General features: G+C 29.7%; 1 protein-coding gene and 1 long non-coding RNA gene across 5 annotated transcripts in view; one reads left to right on the forward strand and one right to left on the reverse strand.

Moving 5' to 3' along the window:
* Positions 1–27,065, reverse strand: part of LOC112680664 — a 171,061-nt gene that overhangs the window by 57,756 nt on the left and 86,240 nt on the right. The gene's annotated exons all lie outside the window — the stretch shown is intronic.
* On the forward strand, positions 953–27,060 carry LOC112680665. Of its 4 annotated transcripts, none has more exons than XR_003148330.1 (5): positions 953–1,192; positions 20,285–20,440; positions 21,366–21,561; positions 26,570–26,752; positions 26,805–27,060. It is a non-coding gene; the product is annotated as an uncharacterized LOC112680665 (long non-coding RNA). The 4 variants fall into 4 exon arrangements; XR_003148333.1 differs by having other exon boundaries at positions 26,818–27,060; XR_003148332.1 differs by having other exon boundaries at positions 20,285–20,429.

Consider the following 27,065-nt stretch of genomic DNA (forward strand, 5'->3'; position numbering starts at 1 on the left):
CCAAATCCCTCACCTCGAATTCCACGAATGATAACTATAGTTGTTATTTTATAGTCGAAAACCTGTGTTTATCAAATTTAACGCGAACGATCACAGAGACGTTAAGTATGTAATTCTAAAATCAATGATTATAATATTAAGAGAGCGATGAACTCTCTGACGAGCCGGCCATATATAGCGCATCGTGTATTCCGAGTGTTTTTGCGATTTTACACCCAAAACAACACTTATAGCGTATCAAAGTCTAATCTCAAACCTTAAGTCGAAACGTTTCGATTTTGCCACGCTTACGCTTGTTAGCCGTCGATTATTACTGCGAGCTAATCGATCTCGAGGCAACAAAAAGGCGAGATGATTCCTTTACTGTTGTTGTTGTCGCGTATTGCGTAGTCACATAATATAAAAACACACATTATAAGAGGTTCTCATGAACATCGAAACTGGGCGTGTGAATAAGTTAAATCGTTCACATGGTTATCTGTTTAAATAAGAATATGAATATTGGAGTCACAGATACGTGGGTGGTTGACCACATCCTGTATCCCTGCATCAGTAATTATGTAATACACACACATGCAAAATCAATAAGAAATTATCATATTTTATTATCATTAACGCACACACACACTCACAATTTATAGGAATTATCTTATTTTATTATCTTATTCATTTACACACACACACTTGGGATTTTACACACACACATACAATATCACATATAAAAGGGACCCGAAAACAAGGGCAAATCAGACGAGTCTTGTCTATGCTGCACTGAGCACCTTCACGTCAGTGTATGTTATGGTCTGGACTTAGAAATATTTCCAATTATTTTATAAGTACAATTGTTAGGACTTAAATAATTTCTATCACTAGAATATTTACAAAATTTGTAGTTAGAATAATTTTTATAAGTTAAATAAATTTAATTATTTTAAAAAGAAGTCTTAATTATTCCTGACTACACTTCCACACAAGCGTTGACTGAGACGTTGTAACTGAGTTAACGGATCAAACGGTTGGCACGTAACAAAAATTGGCGCAGTCGGTAGGATATTCAATAGAAGGCAATTCCACATCGGAACCATCGAGGAGCTGAACAACTTGCAGTCCTTCAACTTCTCAACTTCCATTGAATAGCTGATACTCCACCGGATCATTCAGTCAACAACATGTCTTCAATCAACAATTGTTTGTAAGCATATATTTTGTAATAACCATATTATTTTAAGATACAATTTTATAAAAGAAACGAAAACATTCTATGTTCATAAAAAAACCAGACACCTAAAAATTCTAACTAAATACCCAAATTATTATTGAAAATTATTATTGAGAATTATTATTGAGAATTATTATTGAATTATTATTGAGTTATTATTGAATTATTGAATTATTAAAGGGGATCCCGAGATTATATTGAGATTATATTGAAATTATATTGTGATTATATTGAAGTTATATTGAAATTATATTGAGTTTATATTGAGTTTATATTGAAGTTATATTGAGAATTATTATTGTGAAATTTATTGAGTTTATCTGGCCAGAGGCTCAATACGGTAGGGAAAAATATTATTTTGTTGGAGTTATTATAAAAAGGAATAATACTAAAAATTATTTAAAGAGATTATTATTGAGATTATTATTGAAGATTTATTATTGAAAGAATTTATTGAAATTATTATTGTTGAATTATTGAGATTATTATTATTGAATTATTGAAAATATTATTGAATTATTGAGAATTAAAAGTTAATGGGTAAAGAATTTTTATGAGTAAGCATAGCAGTCCGGACTCGTCTCCATCGAAAGTAGCTAATTCGGTGTATAGGGAAAAAAGTGAAAGTGAAGGTAGTGTGGAAGATCTTGACAAAAGTTTTGTAAAAGAGGAAAATATTGATGAACACACTAAAAAATTATTAAACGTAGGAACACAGAGCGAGCATCGTAGAACTCGAAGTAGTCGTAATACCGAATTTGAGGAATTAAAATTTGAAGTAAAATCTAGAAGAAAAATGAATAGCGATATAGTAACATTAAAATTGGAAGAGGCAGTTAAATTAATACCAAAAAGTACGGGAGAAGATGATGTTTATCAGTTTATTCAGGCATGTGATTTAGCTATAGAGTCCGTAGAAAAGAAAAATGTACCGATTTTAATAAAATACATAACAACTAGATTAAGTGGTAGGGCTCTAGAAGCAATTAAATATAAAGATACAACTAAATGGAAAAACATAAAAAAATATTTAACCGATACATTTGAGGCACAACATTCCGCTTCAGCTTTACAAATAGAATTAAATTCTATTAAAATGCTTCAAGGGGAAGACGTAAATACTTATACAAATCGCGTAGAAAAATTATTTTATAAGTTAAGTGATATGAGCACTGCAAATAAAGATGAAAAAGAGGCTAGAATTATTCACGATACAATAAAAGAACAAACTTTAGTAGTATACATAAAAGGTTTAATAGGTCCGATACGTACCATTGTAAAAGCGAGAAATCCAAATACGTTGGAGGAAGCTAAACAGTTAGCGCGTTCAGAAGAAATCGAATATAAGTCTAGTTATGAATTTAATCAAAATCCAAATAAAAATCGAAATTTTAATAACCGAAATTATAATAATAATTCATCTAATGCAAACAATCAGAATAATTTCAGGAAATTTAATAATAATAATAATAATGGACAAAGACCAAATTTCAGAAATAATTTTAATAATCAAAATTTTAGAAGTAACACAAATCCAAATAATAATTTCGCGCGACCAAATTTTAATACTAATAATAATAATAATATAAATCAGCCGCAAAGACCGATAAAATGTTATATTTGCAACGGAAATCATTTCGCTAACCAGTGCACAAATAAACGTAACTTTACGCATAATACTCGACCACCTAATCAGAATAATTTTACACGACCATCTACTAGTTATAATATGAGGTATATTTCATGTGAATATTGTAATAACAACGGACATAATATAAATGAATGCTATAAAAAAATGTTTAACGATAGACAGAATAATATTAATAACGATGATAATAACGTAAATTCGGAAAACGCGAGCGAGTCGTGCGCGGTACGCGGTACACGTACGATAAATCATATATCGACCGCGGAACAAACCGAAACTGCTTCCATGTTATATCAATAATGACGGAAAATCATATAATATGCACTTCTGAATTTAGTAATACGAAAACTTTAGAGTTACTTATAGATACGGGTAGCGATGTAAATGTTATAAAAATAAATAAATTAAGAAAGGATTTAATAATAAATGAAAATAATAAGTTATATTTAAAAGGAATAAATGAAACAAAAATTGAAACGATAGGAACTATAAATTTAGTAATAGGAATTAATAATGATAAATTTAATGTAGAATTTAATGTAGTAAAAGCAGAATTTCCGATACCAAAGGACGGTATATTAGGTCATAGGTTTTTATCTGAGAATAAAGCGATAATTGACATATGTAATAAAACAATGATTATTAATAACGAAAGTAAGATTGCGAATAAAGATAATAATATAGAATATATTTCATTAAATCCGAGAACAGAAACTATTGTAGAATTACCGATATTAGATAAAAGTGTAGAGAATAAAAATATAATTTTGCATAAACAAGAATTTATTAAGGATGTATATTGTAGTAATGTAATAGGGACAGTAAAAAATGGTAAAATTGTAGTGAGTATATTAAATATTTCCGAAGATAAGCAAATAATAAAATTAAATGATTTAAATAAAATAGAGTATGATGAATCATCGGAATATAATATATATAAATTTAATACCGATAATGAAAACCGTAATAATAAAGACCGGATACTTCGTATAAAAAAGCAGATAAGATCTGACCACATGAACGATGAGGAAAGACAATCCATAGATAAAATTTGCGAACAATATTCTGAAATATTTCATTTAGAGGGAGATAAATTAACTTGTACGAATGCCGCAATGCATGAAATTAAATTAAATGATAACCAAACACCGATATATAAACGACCATACAGATTACCACACGCGACACCATTTCTCCTTGTGACACACAAGCGTTGACTGAGACGTTGTAACTGAGTTAACGGATCAAACGGTTGGCACGTAACATTGTACCTGTAATATCGGTAACAAGAGTCATGCATTCACATTTTGGCCAATGCCAATTGATTTAACACGACTAGTAGTTTTTCATGAAAGTAATGCGGTGCACGAGTATGACCAAAATTTCGTTAAATCAATATAAACTAATGGTATATTTTGTTTAGTTATTATTTTTTTTTTCATTTCCCCGCAGCAGCATCATTCATATAAATTAATTAAAACGTCTTGCTCGGATCTCGTCCCATCTCAGCAACTCCGAGCAAACGGCCGGTCACATCTGTCGTTCCGTTCAGTCTGATACACCGTCTGTCAAATCGTTGCGGTGTACCCTCTTGCGGACGTTACGCGCACAGCCAGAGAATCGGCCAATTTTTGCTACGTTTAATGTTAGACTTTTATCGATTATTAAATAGTTGGTATTGAGATGAGAAGCGTGACCAGGACTTAAAACGGTTCAATTCTAAACGGTTCTATTTGCTACATCGGAAACGTATCGAATGCACGAAAATACGTTCAATTGTTAATGCTTAAGTTATGGGTCGAATTTAAGAAATAACGATAATCGTCGAAGTATTGACGTTATTTGCTTACGAATGTGGTGATCGTGGTGGTTTTTTCAGCGAATCACGTTATTGACCGTATGAATTGGGAAATGTTGACCAAAACGAGACATTATTAATATAACTGCATACATAAACAAACGTATACCATTTTGTTATCGATCAAATTGTTATAATCGCAATAAACGGACATAGTTCAACCGGGAATCAAGAAATATTTTAACCCGCGAGTTCAACCGAGAGTAGTTAAAACAAATCTATTAAAACCTGATCGATCGCGCATATTTGGATACGGTATAAATTATATTAACACCGTTTATGGACATAATATTGAGCACACAATAGTGTTATAACTAGGGCTCATAACTTATAGCTCTAAAAAAGGATGTTATAAGCACTTAAATATGCACTAGAACTACTAAAATATACAAAAAAAAACGTTTGTATACAAAAATTATTATTTTATTATTATAATTTATTATATTATTTTATTATTTTGGCTTCTATTATTAAAAAAAAAAAAAAATTAGATACTGAATTCACGAAATGGACTAGCAGGCATACAGTACAAAAAATCGGAAACTACTGCAAAATGTTAATGAAAAATAATCTAAATAATCTGAAAATTATGATATCAGAATATCTAGATAATGATACCGGAATACCTGAATACCTAGAAACTATAAAAATAAAATACTACAGTACAAGCTACAATTATATACAATTATAATTAATGAATGGTTTCTTATCGACATAGGCGGTCCCAGAATTTTATTTCAAGTGCAGCACTTCTAATTTACACATAAGACATACACATTCCTATACCACACACACACAAATAAAATATATATATATATACAAATTTCATTCAATTTTCCTAATTGAAATTTTTTTTATATTATTTATTTTCAAGTAATTAAAAAAAAAAAAAAAATTGCTATAATTATAAGTTATAATACCATTCTACGTGTTGTGCCATTTAGTATTTTAAATTCGTCGATGACTTCGTTAATATCCACATTGTTTGTTTTATGCTGTTCAACAAATAATAACATCAGTGAATCCAATCTTTTTTGGGTCATTTGTTGTTCGAAGTTTATTTTTAACAATAGTCATTTTCGAGAAACTGCGTTCACAACTGCAACTTGTAACAGGTATAGTTACAAATAATTGTATAGCTTTAGAAAAGTTTGAAAAAATTTCAATTTTATTAGAATCTTGCAACCAATCTAATCATTCATGAATTGTTTGAAGTAAAGTACCATTTGGAATATCTGGCATATTTTGTAATAATTTTATTTCTGTGCACAAATCATCTTCACGTATATCAAATTGTTCTTTTAAACATTTATATGATATATTTCCATCAGTTTTTAATTTCACCAAATTTCCAATTGAATCGATAATTTGTAATGATTCTTAGTTAAATCTAGAATGAATACCATTTATTAGTTTATCTAATGTTGTGTAAAATACTGTCACTTTCATTTCATCTTTATTTATGAACATTTTTGCATTAAAAAAAATTAATGCATATTTTTGAAGCATATTTGTACTTTTTTAAGCGCATAAGTGCATGAATATTTAGTACTTTTTAAGTACATTAAGTTCCGAGGCCTAATAATAATATAATACATACTGTCTATTATATAATTTAATATTCATCAGTTATTATTTATTGAACCTTATGAAAATATTTAAAATCTAATAAAAAATTGCGAAAATATGTAACCAAAATTTGATACCATCACCATAAGATATATAATGGTATCACACATTTTCAAAGCACACTGTCTGGTAAAATACACGTCACGGTGTAGTGTGAACCCAGCTATTCAGTAAGTAATAAATTAATAACAGTTTATTGACAAAAAATCGAGGACCCATCTGAAGTTAGTCACGTCAATCTGGTGAAATACGGCAATACAATGTAAGTCACTTGTACGAAAAACAATACGTAAACAAGCGTACTATAGTATATTTTAATGTTTAATCCGTAAGTAAAATCATTGATATAATATAAAATTAATACAAAAATCCTAACTGATAACAAACAACGTATTCTATGCACTCAAGGACTATATGCCAATTCCAAGTGACAATAGTACCATGGGTAACATTTGACGCTGTTTTAAGAATAATCGGTTTAAAATATCTTCATTACAATCATTACATACGTTTGAAAAATATCATGAGCATTACTTTACTTTACTCCACTGTGTGTTGTGTAATGATATACAATAAAAAAAATGTGGCGGCTGAAATGTCACATGCAGCATATGCTGCAGAGGCTGCACCCGTAGGACCGCCTATGCTTATCGATGGAATACGAAGTTTCGGGCGTACACTCTCACTACGCGCGCGTCACCTAAACTCGTATATATAGTTTCTTCTGATACTATTATATAAGTTATATAAGAAGAAAAATTAATTAACACAAATTAATTACTAATATGAACAATTAATATGACTATAATTACTTGTTATTTTTAAGAAAAAATGTTTTAGGCTACTAAAAATTTTTTTAAAAAAATCATGCAAAAATCCAAAAATAAGCAAAAAAAAGCAAAATAGTACTTATACTCCGAAATATGCAAAAATATGCAACATAAAATTTCGTATGTAGCTTCTTTGTTATCTGAAACAAATTTATAGCTCACATAGGTACCTCTAGGACCTCTCAAAAAATATATGCAAATGCTAGAAGTTAAGAGCCCTGGTTATAACCACCAACTGTAGCTCATTATCAGGACTCGGGACTTTATGCATTTGCATATTCGTTCGGGAAATAAATAGAATAAATCTGATATGGTACAAATTTGTATTATGGTGTTTAGAGTTGAATTTTAAAAGTTTATTGTGCATATTTTTGCATATTTTGGATTTTTTTTCTTCAATTGCATATTTTTGAAATTTATTGATTTAAACTGCATATTTTAAAATAATTGTTGATAATTTACTCGTTAATCAAAAACATTAATTTAAAATTTTCATTTTTGACACGTTATAAAAATGTTATTTAGAAAACTAAACGCGCTGATACATTATTCATTCTAAATCAATTTTGTCTACATGAATTCGTCTGTAATAATGCTGATAGGGTTACTTTTTAGACTTATTCCACTTATTTTATTCGAGGAACCCATTTTATTTTTAGCTCTGAAGACAATTTTATTTTTATTTATCTGTTTTTCAAAGTATTATTTTGTTTGCCAGTACTCAGTAATCGACAAACTACGGACGACTATCGCTTGCTTGTTAATGCGTTACTGCGTATTTTATCGTGTTTATCTTCGTGTTCGTATTTTTTTTCGTGGCTTGTGTCTATTAATTTATTAGTGCTCGTATTCGTGGTATAATTTTCTTAAATTAATAAATAAATAAATATACCGAAAGAAAAACAATCACAAATTAGTTGCTTGATAGGTTTCATTTCGAAATTGTATGTGCAAGATATGTTTTTTTTTTAATTAAATTTGTATTAGTAAGTCTTTTTTAATTAAAAATTAATGCATATAAAGCGCATATTTTTATATTTTTTGGTGCATATGTATGCGCTTATTTTTAAGATTTTAAGCACTTAAAGTCCTGAGCCTTGCTCATAGTATATATCGTCAAATACCGTAATGGTAAAACGTTGTTTTGAATTTAAGAAATAGCCACATCATGTTTTTACTGATAATACTTAGGATCGGTGTAAAATTGTAACGTAATAATATAAAATTTGTATATGAAAAAAAAAACGTTACTCGCTGCCAAAAATATTAATGAATATAAATATATTTAAATACCTACAATATTTATATTATTATTATTGAATGTTTAGTTTGTAACGATAATTACAATAATAATTAATTAATTTTTTGCAATTGGCTAACACAGGGTCGGTTCCAGAACCTTGGTTAAAGAGGAGGAGGCAAGTTATAATTTTACAAAATCTTATAACAAAAAAAAAAAAACAACAATTTTTACAACACAAATTCAAGTCATCTAATTTTAAAATTGGCAAAAATATCAATAATATGATTTTTTTGATATAGAATATCTACTTTATGATATACATTAATTAGACACAATGCTGATAGTCTTATCTTCAGTCATCATTGAACGAAGCCAGGTTTTTAGTCTCCGAAGTGTGGAGAAACTCCTTTCAATCGTCATACCCTCTATGGCTCTATCTACATACTTGTGCGTGTCGTATGATAGTACATATTATAATATACATTTTTTTATAAATACGGTACGGGCTTGGGAGAGGGCCATGGCCCCTAGGCCCCCCCCTGGAGCCACCCCTGGGCCAACACCATTAACTGTCGGAGAATATTATTATTTTCTTACTAACAACCAGGGATGTTTGGTACGTATACGCGGGTAAACGGCGTACACCCATAATCAGATTTTCAATTTTCGGCTTATACCTAATGTAAAATATTAAAATTTTTTTTTCTAAAATAACTCAAAAACAAAAAAAAAATAACTATTTAATACTTCATCAGAAAAAATTATTACAAACTATGAAATTGAATGAAATATTTATCTTTTGAAGTTTACAGCGTACGCTGTGTTTAATGAATTTTGTTAATTGTAGTGAATAACATTGAATAAAATAGTATGGATTGTGGGCATTCAGCCCATGGTTCTTAAATGTGCATCGTGCGATCTATAACGCGCTGCAAATGTATATTTTGTGGTGTTATATTTTATATCCTAAAAAAAAGTTATAAACATGTACGTACAAAGCATTAATTTAAACTTTTCGTAAGTGTCAAGAAAAAAAAATTGTCGAGCAAAACGAGAAAATTTATTTTAAGATTAATATCCATATTTTTTAGTGCGTATACCCACAAATATATTTACCAATACACTACTGTTAACGACGTTTACCATAACATAATTTATACTAAAAAAATAATCAAACTTTAGAGCAAACCATACTTACAAACTAGTGTATTCGATAAAATTAAATTTAAAACTAAAATGAATTGAAATAAAGAATTAATAATTATTGACTTAATGCCAAAAACATGCTTCATCATTTATATACCGACGTTTTAAATTAATCAAAAAATAATAATTTCTTATAATGCAAAACTCCGTAACATAATTAAATTATCAATACATTTTATATAATGCTTACATTTAGAAAAAATGTTTAAAATCACAGTGATTACGAATTACGAAAACACTTTGTTGCGATTTATTTTCTTTATTTTGCCTTTTTCATAAAATTATACAATCTTACCTAAACGACATATTTTACGCGGCTGATATATATATATATAGGTTCAATATAGCAATGAAAATCGTATTACAACGTATTAAATATTATATTTATATTAGGTCGGTGCGCTGGTTGGATACCGACAACCAAGTGGCAGTCCGTCGAGAACTCATAAAAAGCAATACACATAATGTACGAACATTAACGACGCAATTTAAATAATCGTTTGTCGACTGTAGTAAAGAAAAAAAATAAAGAAAAACCGTCATCTCTCGGACTCATCCTTGGTGTTTATTATTAATAAAATCGTCTCGGTCGCAACGGACTAACGATTAACTTGTTGCGTAACGGCGGTGATGATTAAAAGCAAAATGGATGCATCACAACAGGCGCGTGTTGTTAGCCACGAGTGAGTGAGTGACAGTAGTGTATCTATGGGGGGTTTTGGGGGTCAGAACCCCCCCCCCATGAATCTGAGATAGTAAATTAACTTATATAGTATCATTTATGTATACTTTTTGCCCGAATGGGCGTTAATAAATAATAATTATAATATAAAATAACTAAATATTATCAGGACAATTGGAATTAATCAAGAAGAAATTTTGGATGAATTGTCAAAAAGAAAAAGAAAAATTGATATAGTATTGTAATAAGATGATAACTATTTTAACTCTAGAAATTCGAATATAATATATATTATGTATTTTATTAATAATGTTTAATATTTTGTATTTGTTTAAATACAGTAAACTGATTAATTTCATTATTTCAACATATGCTGTTTTTACAAATAGAAAGTTTAAATTTGCTGAACACCCTCACTCCCATAAAAATTTCCTGGATACGCGCATGGTGAGTGGTATGTACGAAACGATATTTTATTGCAACAACCCGCGTGAACTCCGACGACAATCGTTGTCTAACACCACAGGTATTAGCGAGGATACGATCATTATTGATTCGTTTATACGTCGCGAAGCTCAATCGTCATGTAGAGTAAAAAATTGTCAATGCGTACGGCCCCCAAGACGTAGATCGAATCTACAGTCCAGAACTAAACAAACTTGAACCTAGACTTATTTTCTTTCGGCGCACGTACGTCGACCGCGACCAGCAGAAGTTTGAAGCCAGTCGTGCGAAATCCTCTGTTCGATTGCACTTCGAAACCGACACATTGTTTCTATACGTAGTAATGTGAAATACTCGCACAAGGGGAGAATCGCTGCAGTTGAATCCCGATGCGGACCGATCGAGATGCCCATTGCAGGGTGTTAAATACGTTCCGAGATGGAATACATGCCACGATTGTGATACGTTAATGGTACTACCTGCCGACGCTATACACAGGCCCGGCTCAAGTATTTAAATAAACATAGGCGAAATTTAGTTTTTTCCGCCCCTTACGTGTAAACATTTTATCAAATATTTTTTTTATACATAAAAATTGTTCAGGAAAAATGTCGCCCTAGGCGTGAGCCTATGAGCCGGGCCTGGCTATACAATTCGGTTTAACACTGCAAAGAAAACAACGAAATAACGTATAGTACAATAGGATATTATACTTTATCTAGTTTTGAGAATATTGTGATTCATAATAAAATATACTTAAGGAGCATAATTCACTCTGGTAGAAATAAAATAAATCGTCATCGTAGAACGATCATTATGACCGAAAAGTAATAGAAATACGCGAAGAAAAAACAACGACTAAATTACCAAGAATTAGGCACACTAGTTCTGCACGAAATAGTGAATGAGGATCTCCGATTTTCATATTTTTTCGGGGCAAGCCGGTTCATTGAGATATATTTAATTTAATATTAATTTAATTTTGAAATGATTTTCATTTATTACATATAATAATGAATATTTACCCTTAATTATATCTCTGCGGAGCAACCGTACTGTTACGTTTTGTGGCAAATAAACCCTTTTAAAAGGTATTAAAGCAATGTTTGTACATCTCGTTCAGTATCTACTCGCGGTCATCGTGATCAATTACGTTGTAGAGTATAAATCATGAGGGGTCTTATTATTTATCATTTTTCGCGCTAAGCCCGTTATTATCGTGGTTACCGAAAGAATAATCGACATTATTTTATAATTTGTTTCGATATTTCAATTTTCTGAGAATTAGGAACATCTGTTTTTCTTTACGACGACTTACAAAAGTTTTGTGACAGTGGCTCTGATTGATTTTTTTAATATATTATCGTGGTTATATTGATTTCGATTAATCGTCGTATGATTTTATTTATTACGATTACACACCTGCAGCTACTGTGCGTGGTTCCTCTCCACATTAACTGTACTTCGTAAGCACAAAAACGTCACGGACCGAATACATTTTAATTACTTAGTGGAAAAAGAATTTCGTGAGATACTTTTTCTCTTACAGTCAAATTACTACCTTTTTTTAGTTTTATTTTATTTTTTTACTATTCCAACCACTGCACGTGCAGTAATTCAACACGTTTTTATTTCTATTGTACGTCAACTGCGTACGTTCACCTGATATGTACACCACGAGCATACCGGTCACCGGACACTTGATTTGCGTTGGTAAACGGTACATCAAAAAAGGAGCCATTTTTAAAAGCATTCGTCAACACTACTCGCAGACGGCCTTTCGTTCAGAAATATTGTTCAGCACTGCGACGTGTTTCCATTTGAATTCAATGTTTGATAAAACAACGATCGATTGAACAACCAATTATAATTAGAAATACTACGGGACATGTGTTGTGACTACATGCTTTATATTGTGCCAAGTAAATTGAAAAATAATTACAACGAAAACGGAGTAGGACGTATTATACGAAATATTACGAGATCGACGATTCTTATTGCGTATTCGGGTACTATATTTAATAAACGTTACTGCCCGCTGTTCAACACGAGAAAACGAATTGCTTCACTTAATGTAATGCAGAAAACGATTTAAATATTGTTATCAGTATCTGTATAGGTACATTGCGTTTGGAGCTTACATATTATATACACTTCAATATACGTCTACATTTCCTGTGTTTGAAAAGCAAACCATTTGCGTATTTTGCGATATACACAACCGTACATTACAATATAACGTATACCTCGGCAAATGTATATTAACTACCGATTTGAGCATTAAAAAGTATTATAAACTGTAGTGCAAAATATATACATATCATTTATTTTACAGTAAAAGTTTACGCTTGTTACATACCATACAATGCATAATATATCACGTAAAATGTCATTTTCGAGTAATTACCATAATAACACTTTATATACAGTTCTTTTGGCTAAATTTTAATCGATGTTCATTATGTAACCGAAGTTTTTATACCGATATCGTTTTAAAATTATCTTGTGTTTGAATTATATGAAATCATTTACCCGACTTTTTCCGTTACATAATTTATCAAATATAAATAAAAATGCTATGTTACGTATAGATCATAAATAGTCGTGTTACATCTACACGGTAATTTCTCATCGAGGTGTTATCGGGATAATAATATGTTTTTATGAGCAATATTTTAATCTAAAAATGAATCTAAGATAATTTATCTAGTCGAATACGTCCTCAAAGACCAACAATTGTAAAATATTAGAAGTATATATTGAGGAACAAAGAAAACTACAATTTACAGTATTACGACGAAAGTCGATCAAATATTTAATATGTATCAAGTCCAATTATTTAAATATGTGTGTCATAAAATAATACTAATTGCAGATTTTATTTGGAAACACCGTTGTTTCTATAATCAAAAAACTAATCAAGGAAAATATGTATTAATTTTGTAATTGGCAAAAAAAATACTGTATAGGAACATACGTTATAATTCTGTTAAACTTTAAAAACAATTTATAATTGTAAACGTTATCACTGTGAATAACGTAAAACTCGTTTGTGTAAAAACGTTAATTTGTAAACGAAAGTATTTTGGAATATAGGAGATTAATAGATTACTTTTAAATAAATTGAGTGTTTTTCACCCACTTTTTTGCAAAATGTTCCACGTCGTCCTGAAGAGATTAAGAATATTGAAATTTTTCCATAGTCATTATCACCTCCCAAAATCGGTTTTTAGGTACATTTGGTTATTTAATAATATGAAATAAAATTGTTACTCTCATAACAGACATTCTGTTGGCATGTATCATATTTCGACAGGTAATATTATTTCTTTAGCTAAAGAAAACATGTTAGTGTAGTAACCAGTCGGTTAAAAAAAAAAAAAATTTACCGTTGTAATAATATCCACAACGTTACTCAAAATTTAAGCGATGGTTTAAATTATTTAAAGTTGGTTCAATTATACAGCAAATGGAAATGAAAAAAATTGTTCATTCATGACCGTAGGTTATATCTATAACAAAAAAATAATGGAATCTAACCAGAATGAGTAATATTTCATTTTTTCTACAGTTTAATTTCTAGATTCTATGATATATATGGATCAATCATTTTAAACTTACAGAATAAAATATAAACATAAGCAGAACAATATATATACAGTTAACATTGTTATACATAATTGCCTAATATAACTATGAAAACCAAAACAAAATCGTTTTTCAAGAAGTTTTATGATAAAAAAAAAACAAATAAAAATCAAGTCAAACAACCAGACACTAATTACAGTACTTAGCATAACCAATTTTTTTTTTATACTAAGCAATTGTAAGTTAAAAATAATTGTCCAAAAAACCAAAATACGTTATAAAAATAATAATTCAGTAATAATAAAATTTATCTTAATATACCCTGTGTAATAATATGATATAATTTCATACTACTACTTTAAAGTTGGGCAAATTTGAACTTGGGCTACAACAAGAGTTATATCAGACCGACATACAGGAAGTAAAAAACTAAAAGGTATTTACGGTACATGTAAATATTACATGTATACGTCATGGATACTGACCAATATAACAGTTATACATCAATAGGTACATAAAATATTAAAATTATTAATTTATATTAAATAAATAATAAATTAATTTTGTTAGCTGGACTTTATGAACTTTATGGAGCTTTATGAACAAAACTTTACCACGGGAAAACGAATTCTGGGAATAGCACATACTATTTTAAAACCTATTGCTAACGATTGCCAAGAAACACACGTGTACCTACCAATGAATTTTTAGCGATGTTCGCCCTTGGCTATAGCATTGATTATAGAATAGATTTATTCTATAATTAATGGCTATAGTAACACTTTTTTGTCACCAGTAGAAAATTAACTAGTTTCAAAGACGTGTATTTATTGTTTAATTTACATTTATTTGTTTATTTAAAATGGTGAATAAACATTATGGCCAGTAGTCCTAGATAATAAAGTACGGCGAATACTGAAATACAGAAAGTACTCGCACGTTTCAAACAGCTTTATGTAACGAAAACAGACTACGTCCGATGCAAGTCGAATTGCGCGAAGTAGATTCGGAGTTCATTGCACAATTCTAATACTAGTTCGGTACGCATAAGTTCGACATATTCCGTTCCGTACGGTCCTCGTAAATCCAAATTCAAGTCTTCGCAAACGAACATAGGTGAGGTCAACGCAACCGAAGAACGATAAAAATTAACAATTAATGATGGAATATCGAAAAATAGTATAAATCATTTTTACCTGGTACAAGTATCGAAAACAAATATTATATTAAAACATCTAAAATGTATCATAATTATATTTATAGAATGATGTTTAATGTTTATGTGATAATGTAAAACCATTCACATTGAATTTTTTTATTTTATATTTACATAAATTTGAACACGCGTAAATAATTTTACATTGAAAAAAAATATTCAATACCATTCGGTGAGACTATACTCACAGACGGAACTAGCTAGTAGTTCTAGCGGTAAATACTGGCTGCGCTGCACATATTGTTCCATATTTTTGAGCATGCTAATAGAAAAAATCAGGTTGCGTATAGACCATAGTGATGAAAAAAATCCGGATTTTCAGCATTCAAAATCCAAATTTTTAATTAGAAATTTTAAATTAGGATAGATGCTTTTACGTTTTAGTGAATCAATTTTATCATGTCTTAATGATGACCTTTTTTTAAAATTAAATTAATACAATATATTATATACTATGTGTTTAAGATTCAAAAACTAGAGACAAATATTTTAAATACATACATCGTTAGTAACCCCTTAATTTTCCGTAAATCCTCGATCGCTCATCCAAAAAATCTACCATGAAAGACTAAAGAAAATTGCCAAGAGATGATCTTCATTAAAAAAAAAAACTACATAAAAAAGTAGAAAAGAAAGGATTCCCCCCACTTTAACTTATCAAATTAATAATAGAGGTAATATTGCTAAACGGGTTCCTCCCTCCTGTTAATCAAGCAATTTTATTATACTTTATATTCATTTCATTTATTATGCCCATTTATAAAATATTGCAAATAAAGTTATTTAACAAAAAATAAAATAAGTAAGAATACTAATCTTAGAAAATACAAAATAACTGTTATTTATAGATCCATTAATTTCAGATTTACTGAAAAACTTAATAATTTATGGATAAAATTACAAAACTCCAACACGCTTATACTTGAAATTTGGTGTTATTTTACGATGACATTTATTATTAATAACAAGTTGAACATATACACCTAGCACGATACCTTACGATATGGATTACGTTCATAATAATACTTTACAAATCAGTTCCACATATTTTCGGTATACCCTCAAAATAAAATTTAAAATGTAGTAACTAGCTTTCAGCTATTTTTAACAATAAATAAAAAAAAATGTGTTGTGCATGTTATAAAAATAATAATAATAGAATAAAATATTTCTAAGAAACATTTTATCAATTAATACACATACGAATATATTTAAAATAATTACTTTCAGAAAAGAAAAAAAATTAATAAAAAATAATATTAATTTACACATGACAAAGTTGTTGAATCTCCCTCATTAATTTTAATGCTGTATCAGTCACAATAAACCGATTTTCAGCTTTTATCCGTTCATTAATAACTTCTGGAGACTCAACCAACAGCTCTTCTATTTCATGGTCATTTGCTTTGTAAATATTTGATATAAATTCTTTGTGAAAGTTTTGTTTTATTTTGTTAATAATTTCATACATAATTATTTTTGGTATCATATATTGAACCAATTTTTTAATCACTTTAAAATAATACTGTATAAACAAATTAAGTAGTTGAGCCCTAGATTCAAGTACACAGTTTTCAAAAATTCCTCATTTAGTGATTTCTTTCTTGACAGTCTTTCTCATTTTTCCTTTTAAAATCTCTTGAATAAAATCAATATACACTTTTTCATTCTTAAAATAATGCCTACTATAGAAATCGTATTTAATCATTTGTTGTCTATTCAATTTTATTGATAAAAAAAACTCTTTATAAAAATCGGCCTCTATCACGGCTTTGATAAAGTCCGGATGATGAGTGTTAATCATCGCTTCTTGGTATAGTATCATTTTTATAACAGCATCATTGGATTTTTCCTTGTACTTATTCAATAATGTTTCTAATAAATCCACTATTCTTTCCATACGCCTAGGATATTTTTTTAGTTCACTCACTATGTCATTGTTTAAATTAAAAATGTTGGACATAAGTTTTTCTTGAACGAAACTGACGCATTTTAATGATGGTTTTTCCAACTATCGTAATTGTTTTTCACGATGTGATCGAATGCTGTAGCCGGCATAAACACTCCCATACTAGTATCCGATGCATTGTTGATGACATTCATGATTGCATCGTTGGACAATCCTTTAGCGGATCGATTTCATCGATTTCCCTATTAAAAACCACTTTGAAATAGTTCGATATTTCGGCACCTCCGTCGAGTTTCGTCAAAAAAGTATTAGCCGCTTGCTCATCCAAAGACGCCACGTAACTGGTGACGATCTGCGTAATCAAATCGAGCAGCGAACGATCATAATTATTGGTGAATTCTTAATACTTCCTTAGCTGCTTCGAATACGCGTTATACATGTCCAAAATTTGATTTTTCAGATCCGGGCATGACTCTTTAATTTTTGCAATCAACAAGTGTTGCAGCCTTTTGCCCAAAACGATCGTTCCGTGTTTATCCGCAATGGTAGGGTACTTCATATGAAAATATTTTTTTTCGGCTTCTAACGATTGCTTGATAGTTTTTTGCTTGTATAATGGTTTGGAGTAAACGTTCAACGCGATCGGTTAGTTAGAGATGTTTTTATTGTCACCCGCCAGCTCTATCGTCTTCAATTCGATTTCTTTGCGCACTTTATCAAAATCGCGAAACACCACGTTCGGCTTATGCTGAAACGTGACGCAATCATTGAACGACTTACAGTTGTTGGTTTCCTCTTCGCATTCCGACAAATTGATGAGATGCAGTACCAATGGTGCCCGTGTCACTATACCGGTGCCTCTAGGCAAAAACGATTTACCCACCAAACTTTCCAACACGCTCTTGCCCGAACTCTGACTTCCCACCGACGATCTGCGGTAGATCGATATTTCGTATTACGCCAACAGTTGAGAACACGTCTTGCAGTTTATTCATCACTGTTATTAATGATTCCATTATGATAGTTCTAAATTGCACTTATATCCTGTAATACAATCAATTTCTGCATTTATTTAAATCGTGGATTGATTTATTTCAGAATCAAAACAAAAATAATAATAAAACAAATTAATAGTACTAATGAGTTTTGAAAACGTTTTTATAATAAAAGAACTTTCAAGTATATTTTTTTATACCTAAAAAATATTTAAAAAAATTCGATATTTAATTTATGTGATTTACAATTTAAATACATTATAAGTATAGTTATAAAAAATAACCAAACATAAACAGATATTTTTTCATAATATATCAAATTATACAAATATTATTTTAGTTTTAACCGTATATATTAATGCATGTTTGAATTCAAAATTATAAGGACTTATCTAAAAATAGCTAGGGAAAATTAGGTTGAAAAGTAATGACAATTGCACAAGATTTAAGATGGAAATTATTAATTAATTGTATACAAAAATTAATTAAATATTAAATACTTAGAAATTAAACTAAGATTAACTATTAAAATCAGGTACTTGCTAAAAATACCATAATATATTAATATACTAACATATTACCATAATATTATTATTTATGTACCTATAAAATATAATTTATTTCTCATTTTACTAAATAAAAAAAAAAAAAAAAGAAGGTAATAAATGTTCTTTTTCAACGTACCAAAAAAAATTCTGTCAATACAAATAAAAACAAAATAACTCTTAAAATCCTTTAAATCAAAATAAATACTTCGACTAAACCTTTTTTTTAAAAAGGAATGTAAAAAAAATGTATAAAAAACAAATACGGAACGGAATCACGTGCTGCAGAGTAACCGCCGATTGATAGCAAAGTGCATAATCAATGTCACTCGTTAATACACGTCAAAACCGTCAGTCTGTCACGCTCCATTGCACCTATGCGTTTTCACCACGCGCCAAAACAGCTTGTGTGGCGCAACACTTATTGATATGTATTCGTAAACAGCGAGTTCGAGATTACCGACCAACATTTTTCCATAGTAAACTAACATTTACGTCAAAGGCATATCTATTAAAGTTTAGTTTCCTCAAAATTAAATTTAAAAGATTTTAAACGTCTGCAACCTACGAATACGGGAGGGAAAAAATACATGATATTGAATAATTCATACAATTCTAGGTTGATTGTTGGAACAATTCAACGATTTTAATCGAAACTAACTTGCTATCATCCAGTCGAATTTAGAGATACGGTAAATAAGGACCAAATTGACTTAAAAAATTCGGTCAATTTAAATCTATTGTTGAAGGCAAGTGTAAATATTTTAAAAACTTCAAGTCATGCACAATAAAAAAGTTAAGCAATTTGATTAGTGTTGCACATTGTTAAAAATCATACAGTACACCTGTTTCAATTATGATCAAAATTGTAACAAATAATATTTGTACAGAAATTAGTTTTGATTTAGGATACAAAACACATGAATTTAAGTATATTAAGAGCTCTAGGAGAATTTAATTTAAGGAGTTATAATTAATTAAACATAGATACGTTAGGAAATATGAAACTTTATAATATAATACATTGGGCAAGGGCGGACCGAGGCCCTGAAGGCCCAGGTGGGTATTGGTTTTAAGACTGTTAAGCAAGTGACTCATGTTACAATTTTAATTTTAAATAAAATAACTTTTAAAGGAACTTATATCAAAATGAAAAAAATTCTATAGATTTATACTCTAAAACTTAATGCAACATAATAAAATAAAACAAATTATTTCAATATAACAGTTTTAAAACTTTATTATGCAAATAAAATGAAAAACCATGTTTAGGTACTTGTCCACTAAAAGTTTAACCAAGATGGCGATAGGACGAAGAACAAACAACCAAAAATTAAAAAACCCAAACCAACGACACGGACACTTTCACACAATGTTGGTCGGTGTGGCGCGGTCCGGTTAATGTTGCGCGGTGCCGGTAATTTAAATGTAAATTAGCATATTAATTTATAATTGATTAATAATTTGTCGGTTCGGTACGGCTCTGTGCGATCCAGTGCCGGCCTGCGAGATTCGGTTCAGTGTGAATCATCCTTAAGTTTTGAGTGAACAGACGCCGAAAAGCGTTATTATACCTTATATTTAAAAATAAATACATAAATTCTGAAAATGCTCTAAAAACTTTAAAAATACACTAAAAACAGTATAATATGCATAAAAATGCACCTTATGTTTGTTAAAAAAGCAAAAAACTACATTAATCAGTATCACTTAAAACACATTTTCGCTCTCATGGACCTGTGTCGGAATATCAAGAAAAAAAATGAATTCCATTAAAATCTCAGCCCTTGTTATTTAGTTATTATTAGGGTTCGAAACTTGTTGCATTTGGCTTATTTTTTAATAAAAACTGTAGAATAAGTAAAATATAAATTTTTCTTTAAACATAAAGGTCTAAAATACAAACATTTTCATTAGAAATTATGCCGCTTTTCTAGGCAAAAATGATAATTTGATAAATGATTAATAAATAAGACAAATTTCTGCAATTGAATTTAGAGCATATTGACTCATTTTTACGTTTCAAGTACAGTGAATTTAATCTAGAGGTAAATATTTTTTTACATTAAAACACGTCGGTTATTAAACTCATGCCGCCGAATCATTGTCATCGCGTCATTAAACGTGGCAACTAGGGATATACCCAGTAGCGGCTCGTAGTAAATGTACTGGGAAGACTCAAATTATTTAACATAAACTCCATACAACAACGAACAAGAAAAACCCATTTATCGAACAATTAATTTTACTTAATACTAAATTTAATATTAAGTAAATATTTTGAACTTAATTTAATTGTAAAATTTTTTATAAACTAATTCAATTCTGCAATTTTTTATCTGCAAATTCGCAGATGACGGTGTACAGTAATCAACGACGGTGCGATGGAACGGAAATTATTGTCGTGAACCCAGTTTCAATAATAATACGCGGATCATTCTCCGCGGACCCCCCATCAAATAAACCAAACCATTACGTGTTACCAGTGACGGATCCAGACCAAGATAACGGGGGGAGGGGAGGATTTTCAACGGGCACACATGATATAGGTATTTTTATAGATAAAATTAAAAATATTAATTTTGACATAGGTTATTAATTTAAATAAAAAAAGTTATACCAATGTGTCATAACAATAAAGATTATAATTACAAATTTGTTGATTATGGAGGTGTCCAACAATTTTTACGTTGGTCGTTATCAGTTATCACGTTTCGGAAACACCGATAAACACAAAACTTGATTACGAATATTTAACATCATGATAGTAGTATATAACTGTGTTATTAGTATATCATCAAATAATAAATATAAGTGATAACATAGAACCAGCATAAATTTGGTATAAAAAAATAGTTGAAGATTTCCTATTTACCTTTGAAGTAATTACGTTAAAAACTTAAGTCTGCTACGGTGAACGGGGGGGAAGGGATCGCCCCATTCACCCCCCTCTGGATCCACCCCTGCGTGTTACGATTGAACCTGCCGAACGTCAGTTTCACTGAAACGGCGACCGTCGTCGAAATTGCTAAAATAGTGATTCCATCGAAATATTTTATAAAGGTTTTATATTTTGGGCTTTAAATTTATAATAATAAATAAACAAAAGGCTATAACATATTTACAATAAAAATAAAAATATTTCTATACATTTTTAAATAGTAATTATTTACAAGTAGCTGTTTTTTAATTTTTAATAGGAGACGCAGTCTCAAATATCTCCCCTGATGAGCCGCCACTGGATATAATACCTCATTGTTTATGTGTATAACTGAATTTATTTGTAAATTGATATAAATATACAAACACACACACACACACACATATATAAATATATATATATATATATATATACACACACACACACACACACACACAGAGGTGTAACTAGGAATTTTTACGCCCTGGGAAAATGTTAAAATAACGCCATACCATAGACCAATAATCAAATACTCTTCTCGAGAATTTTTCCCTAATAATTAACATATTATCATACTTGAGTTTTAACCTAATATCAGTACTAAACAAGTTAAAAATTTCATATTAGTTATTAATAATTACAAAAATTACACCCTCTAAAATTTTACACCCAGGGATAAATCCCAGTCTTCTACCTCCTAAGTTCCGCCTCTATATATATACAAATGGAATGAATTTAACTATCCCAGCAATAAGCTAAATATTGCCATAGCATTCATTGAAAATTTGTAAAAACAAAATTTGAAACTATGTGCGAGAAAAATGCGGGTTATAAATCTTATATGTAGGCCAAACTTCACGATGGTTTAAGTGAAATATTAAAATTTGACCAATATCAACAATTTTAAATACGCCCTGATTACTTCAGTAGGCGTGGAACGTTCGTTTGTAATTTATAAAATAAATTATCGTGCACTAAAATTGCTTTAATTTGGTGCCTCACATATAAAAAAAAAGTAGTACAATTTAAAATGTATATTATTTACAGGGTTCACAGAGTCGTCGACGCCATTTCTTATTCACTAGAGAAAAAACTATACTGTACAAGCGCTTTTCTGGATATTGCTCAGTCCTTTGATAGGGTATGGCATGATGGCCTCCTGTATAAATTAAAAAAGTTTCTTCATCCTATTTACTTCGCTATTATTAAGTCGTATCTCTCCGATCGCCACTTTCAAGTTCGTGTCGGTGACGAATTTTCTTCCATAGGAAATATATCAGCCGGTGTCCCGCAAGGTGGTATCCTCTCCCCTACCCTATACAATATATTTGCCTCAGACCAACCAACGACACCTAATACACTAGTCGCCGATTATGCAGATGATAAGGCAATCTTTTCGATACACTCTGATCCCGTCATAGCTTCTCAAAATCTCCAATCTCACCTCAATCTCATGGAGAAGTGGTACACTGACTGGAGATTCAAAATAAGTCAAACTAAATCGGTACATGCGACGTTCACCCTTAAACTCACCCCTTGCCCTGATGTCTTCATTTATAATACTCTGATTCCCAGTGCTTCGAATGTTAAATATCTTGGCTTAACCATGGATAAAAGACTGACCTGGGCACAGCATATTAAGTCCAAAAAAATTAATCTAAACTTACGCCTTCGACTACTTAAAAACCTCATCAACAATAATAAATACACTCACATCAATACCAAATTACTAATTTACAAATCTCTACTAAAGCCTGCTTGGACATATGGCCTACAGCTTTGGGGAAACGCAAAAAAAACTAACATAAACAAAATCCAAACATTTCAAAACATCGCACTCCGCAAATTAGTAAATGCCCCTCCCTATGTCTCTAATCACACTATACATACAGATCTTAAAATGCCTACAGTCTCAGAAGAAGCTAAAGCATATTATAAACGTTTCCACTTCCGCACTTTAACCCATCCCAATCCTCTTGTCAGAAATCTTGCCAATCCTACTATCCCTGGTAACCCGCCGAGACGGTTAAAACGGAAATGGTGTCGTGATCTATTGTTGCCTAATATTAATATAAATATTAATTGAAAAAACTGAAAATATAAAAAAAAAAAAAACAATATAAAAAAATTTAAGGCAAATTAAAGTGTTACTAATGGGTGGCTGCTTTTCTCAAAATTTTTCACGTGTTATGTACAAATTTTATTAAGGATACGATGTATTTTTTTTTAACTATCTGTATATATACTAATCTCATTCACATCTACTTATTGTGCCACGTGGTATAGATCGTAGATCGCATTTAAAAAAACAAAAAAAAAAAAAAAAATAAAAAAAAATATTATTTACCATGGCATTCAAATTGTATGTTTAATATAATTAATAAATATCAAAATAATAAAGTAGGTTCAATGTCTAATACAGATATTCAATGTTAACATTATCGTTACCATATTATGCTAATATCATGTTATGATTATGTTATGATGTTATAAGTTATTTAACAATAAATATCAGTATAGCAACTTTTACAATATCATATTCAAAATTGCCGAATATATGATTCCATAACTGTAATAATTGCAAAAACTAATAAAAAGAGTTTACATAAAAAAAAATCCGAAAGTGTTATAGCCAGTGATGTATCGCTAAAATAAATTATAGTTATACGCTTTATTTCATGTAGTAACTATCATATGGTAGGAATCAAAAAACTCACTCATGAATTACACATCATTAATTATGACAATTTGATAACAGAAACTTGTTGTTAAATGATAACAAATTAGAAATTTTCATTAAAAAAAAAAAAAAGGAAAAATAATAATATATCCAATACCGAATCACGTCATAAATATAACCACAAGTTAGGTTAGTACAAGGTATTATGTATTTTGTCAAATTACAAACTATACGCTATATACGGCCGTATACCTGCGGATCATCAATTTCTTATAAGCTATACGCCATGTATAAAAATAGCCTATTGGGATACGCCGTATACCCTCGTATACCCTCCAATATACACCACTGGTTATAGCTGATACAGTCGTATCAAACTTATGAATAGAACTAAATAGAAAAATATCTTATACCGATAGTTTTATACTTAACATCAAGGCCGTATCTAGATATTCATAGGGAGGGGTCCAAAACATGTACTGTAATTTAATTGAATTTAGATTTAACCTTTGATATATGGTTAAAATTATACAGAAAAAGTTTTAATCTTCTTTTATTAAAATTAATATATTTTCATATGAAATGTTATAAGATTATAAGCAATCAATTATTAATTGGAACTTAAGTCATTTTTGACTGAAAATATTATGTTGCTATTAAAAATTAAGTATTTTAAACATTCATAAAATATTGAAGAAATTCCGAGGGTTCCAAACACCCTGGAGCCCCCTTCAGATACGGCCTTGCTTAATATTAAAAAGTTTATAAAATTTATAAAAAACAGTGACAAAATACAATTGGGTATAAAAAGATATACCTTTAATAATACCATAAAAAACTCAAAAAAAAAAAACATTGAATCCAAAAATTCTCAAATTCATTATCAGATTTGAGTGGTTTGACGGATTTGAGTGTTATTGAAATATTTTACTAAATAAAAAAAATATGGTAAACAAAATAACAAAAAGTTTAAAAATTCTTAATTTAAATTATTCCAAAGAACCACGTGCGCCAAATATTAGCATCATTAAATCACTCGTAGAATTTTGAAAAAAAAAATGATACAAAAAAATATTAAACTTGCATTTGACAATTTTTATTAAATTTGCGATAATTTTAATTAGAAAAATTCTTAAATTTCTATTTTAAATATTTAAATTGCACTTAAGTGTACATGAAGAGGGGCTACACATATTTAAAATAAAATCTTTTTAACCTATAAAGATTCTTTTTGTCATTACAGATTACCCATTAGTGTAATTTCTTATTCAAAAACACTTTGTCGAATAACCTATACAAAAAAATTACTTTTAAAATTTACTTTTTTTAATTTTTTGACAATAGAGTTACTTTTAAGTACGATCATTTAAAATAGTATAAAATAAAAATATTGAAACAACCATATTACTTTTTTTCTAATCACTTGACATTTTAAAAATCACCCAATACACCACCGGTTTAAAGGATCAAAGGCTGTCCCAGAATTGAGGTTTCCAAGACGTTGAATATCGTGTTAAAACAGTTATACGGCAATTAAAAGAATACACAATTTTGATATAAATCTGGTAGCGATTTCCGATGGAATTGCAGTTATAGGTCGATATGCGAACAATGGTGTATTTAAATTAGTATGCCATAGCACGTGTAATGAATTACACGGGTACACGTGTTCTTATCTGAAATGGGATTAAGGTCCGTGTAAATAAAATACACATGTATTTGTAAATACCTGTTCACCCGTATTACCCGTATAGCCAAATACCAGACATTATCCGTGTACCCGACATTACCTGTGTATTTTATTCTCCATGTTTTTGTATTGTAATAATTGAGATTTATCTATTATTAAATATTAAATTTCTTTATAGCAATTGTATTATGAATTTTATTATTATTTATTAAAAAATCTAAAAATTATTTTATTGATTAATTAAGAACTCATTTAATATACAAATAGTATTATCAGTGCCCAACAAGAGTAGTATTAAAATAACCTGACCGAATTTAAATATTTGAATACGTCCAGACCATTCCAGGCGATTTTGAGTCTAATAAGTGGCTAAACCATTTATGGCTGAGTGTATTGCTTGTTCAAAGTCTGCATAAATTATATTTGGTGCACAATGTAATGGATTACGAAGTAAGACTAATGCTAACATGAACAAAATGAATTTCCAACAATAAATTTTAAGGTGGTATTTACAGATAAGATATTGATGAGAATCGAGATTATGTACGAGTTTATCACCAAACAATATTCACAGTTGCTGAAAAACCCATGGCCCAAGAAAACCGCGGATGCAACTCGGATATGTCGTGACAAAACCGGAGATGCAACTCGGACAAAATATCATTTATGGATGCAATTCGTATGCGCCGGAGCGATGGCATATATAGAAAATATTTTATATAAATTATGTTAGAATAAGTCAAAATATTAAGTAATTATAAGT

Source organism: Sipha flava, unplaced genomic scaffold, assembly GCF_003268045.1.
Source record: "Sipha flava isolate LNK unplaced genomic scaffold, YSA_version1 179_pilon_pilon, whole genome shotgun sequence".
NCBI lineage: Eukaryota > Metazoa > Arthropoda > Insecta > Hemiptera > Aphididae > Sipha > Sipha flava.